Source organism: Rhinopithecus bieti, unplaced genomic scaffold, assembly GCF_001698545.2.
Source record: "Rhinopithecus bieti isolate Rb0 unplaced genomic scaffold, ASM169854v2 scaffold_17010, whole genome shotgun sequence".
Lineage (NCBI taxonomy): Eukaryota > Metazoa > Chordata > Mammalia > Primates > Cercopithecidae > Rhinopithecus > Rhinopithecus bieti.
This window is the reverse complement of record NW_016808932.1, coordinates 169,138-172,766: the sequence shown is the minus strand read 5'-3', so window position 1 is coordinate 172,766 and position 3,629 is coordinate 169,138.

Genomic DNA, 3,629 nt, shown 5'->3' with positions numbered 1-3,629 from the left:
TTTTTTTTTTTTTTTTTTTTTTTTTTTTTTTTTTTTTTTTTTTTTGAGATGGAGTCTCACACTGTCGCCCAGGCTGGAGTGCAGTGACACGATCAATCTTGGCTCACTGCAACCTCCACCTCCTGGGTTCAAGAGATTCTCCTGCCTCAGCCACCCGAATAGCTGGGATTACAGACACCCACCACCACGCCCAGCTATTTTTTTGTATTTTCAGTAGAGACAGGGTTTTACCATGTTGGCCAGGATGGTCTCAACCTCCTGACCTCATGATTCGCCTGCCTCAGCCTCCCAAAGTGCTGGGATTACAGGCGTGAGCTACTGCACCCGGCCCCATGTACACTGTCTTTAGTGCCATCATCATCATTATGATTATCTTCAGCATCATCCCTGAGTGCCTTTGGTCTCCCCTACCTGGGGACTTGTAAAGAAGGAGGCTTTTGGAATAACTGCTGTATTGGGTGGGCACAGCTATACCAGTGCCTACCAGCTGAACATCAGTCCTGCATGGCACTCATTCTTGAGTGGGCCCCAGGTACAACTCGGCTGGATACAGAAAGATGTTTAAAAGCTGATGCTGTTTAAACTTCGTATTTCTACTCTTTCTGACTGTTGCTTTGAGATCCTTTAAAATAAGCTTGATAAATGTTTGTTTAAACCACAAATAGATGAATAGATAGATGTATGAGGGTGGATGGATTTAATAAATAGAAGAAAGAATGAGAAAATCATTAAAAAATGGACAAATAAATGAGTGGATATTTGAACGAATAAATGACTGAAACAATGAGGAGTGAAGGATTTAATAACTAATTTATAAATAATAAAAAAAACTTTTATTGAGGTCTTTCTAAGTCCCAGATACTCTGCTAAGCAATGTACCTACATTATCTCATTTAATCCTTACAAGAACCCTATAAAATAGACACCATTGTCATTCCTATTTTATAAAGGAGAAACTGAGGCAGAGAGAACTAAAATAATTTACCCAAGATCGCACATCTGGGAGTAATGGTGCCAGCATCCCAATGAATGCTTTTGTTTCTGTCCTTAACCACTGTGGTACCCCGTTGTCTTAGTCTGTTTGGCTGTTGTAAGAAAATACCATCAACTGCATAGCTTATCAAGGACAGAAGTTAATTTCTCACAGTTATAAAAGCTGGAAAGTCCAAGATGAGGGTGCCAGCATGGTTGGGTTCTTGTGAGGGTCCTTTTCTGGGTTGCAGACTGCTCACTTCTTACTGTCTAGAAGCAAGACCACTACCCTCACGTGGTGAAAGGGGTAATTTCCCTTGGGCCTATTTTGTAAGGGCACAAATCCCATTCCTGATGACTCTGCCCTCATCATCTAATCACATCCCAAAGGCCCCACCTCTTAACACCACTACACTGGGGATTAGGATTCAGTTTATGAATACTAGGGGAGAGAGATATTCAGACCATAGCAACTGTGGACCAGAAATACATGGACTTACTTTACTCCTTGGATAGTTGTTGGCCCCAGCACCTCAAGTCAACTTAGAGATTCATTCATTCATTCCACAGATATATGCTGAGCACCTACTATATTCCAAGTCCTCTTCTAAGCACCAGGGATACATTGGTGAACAAGCAAACATGGCTCCTCCATACATAGCTTATGCTTCCATAGGGAAGACTGAAAATGAACAAATATGTAGAAGTAAATGCCATGCAGAAAACAAATCATGCAAAGAGTTATAGGAAACTGGTGTAGAGGGAAGCTATTTTAGATACAGTGGTCAGGGAACATCTTGCAGAGGAGGTACAAAGACCTGAATTATGAGCAGTGAATTATGCAAAGATCTGAGGAGAGAGCATTCCAGGCAAAAGGCACAGAAAGTGCAAAGGTACTGAGGTAGAAATGAGGACATAGAGAGAGGGAGACAGGTGCTAGACCTTTATCCTGGATTTTGTAAGTCAAGATTAAAAAAAAAGACTTTGTTTTAAAGGAGATAGAGTGTCTGAATTACATTGTAAAACATCACTGTGGCTGCTGTGGGTTGTTCCATTACTTTTGTCCTTAATCCAGAGAAACAATGGTGTAGGAATAAAGACCACTTGTTTGTCCTACTCTAAATGATTCCCCTCCTCTCCCTTCCTTCTTGAGACCCCATCTGCCACTGGCATTACCACCAGTTGGTACCAGCACATTTACTGCAAGCCATCCTCTTCTCGTGCTCTGTCTTCTCCTGGAGATCCTTGGCCTTGCTACTCATCCCAAAGCCCCAGTCACCAGAAAAGTAAAATGGCAGCAATGTATATATCCAACAATAGGGAATTGGTTATGCAAATCTATTTACTATACCCCAAAATTATGTTGGGACAATGACAGGATCAAATCTATCCGTACCAATATTAACCTTGAATTTATATGGGCTAAACACTCCACTTTAAAAGTACAGATTGTCAAGTTGGATAAAGAAGCAAGACCCAACTGTATGCTGTCTTCAAGAAACTTATCTCACATGTAGTGACACACATAGGCTCAAAGTAAAGGGATGGAGAAATATCTACCAAGGAAATGGAAAATAAAAAAGGAGTAGGAGTTGCTGTTCTAATTTTAGACAAAACAGACTTTAAACCAACAACAATAAAAAAAATAAAGAAGGGCTTTACATAATGATAAAAGGTTCAATTCAACAAGAAGACTTAACTATCCTAAATATATATGCACCCAACACTAGAGCACCCAGATTCATAAAACAAGTTCTTAGAGATCTATGAAGAGGCTTAGATAGCCACACGATAATAATGGCAAACTTCAACACCCCACTAACAGTATTAGTCAGATCATAAAGGCAGAAAACTAACAAAGATATTCAGGACTTTTAATGCTTGACCAAATGGACCTAACAGACATTGATAGAACACTTCACCTGATAACAATAGAATATACATTCTTCTTATTGGCACATGGCACATACTCTAAAATTGACCACACAATGGGACATAAAACAATTCTCAACAAATTAAAAAAAACCCGAAGTCATATTAATCACACTCTGGGATCACAGTACAATAAAATAGAAATCAATACTAAGAAGATCTCTCAAAACCATGCAATTACATTGGAAATTAAGCAATCTGTTTCTGAACGCCTTTTGAGTAAACAATGAAATTAAGACAGAAATAAAAAAATTATTTGAAACTAATGAAAATAAAGATACAACATATTAGAATCTCTGGGACACAGTTAAAGCAGTGTTAAGAGGGAAGTTTATAGCGCTACACACCCACATCAAAAAGTTAGAAAGATCTCAAATTAACAACCTAATGTCACACCTAGAGGAACTAGAAAAAGAAGAGCAAACCAACCCCAAAGCCAGAAGAAGAAAATAAATAACCAAAATCAGAGCTGAACTGACTGAAACTGAGATATGAAAAACCGTACAAAAGAGATATGAAAAACCGTACAAAAGATCAATGAAACCAAAAGTTTGTTTTTTGAAAGAATAAATAAGATTGATAGACTATTAGCTAGACTAACAAAGAAAAAAAGAGCAATCCAAATTAACACAATCAGAAATGACAAATGACACATTACTACCAACATCTCAGAAATACAAAAAAAAAAAAATCCTCAGAGACTACTATGAACACCTCTGTGCAAC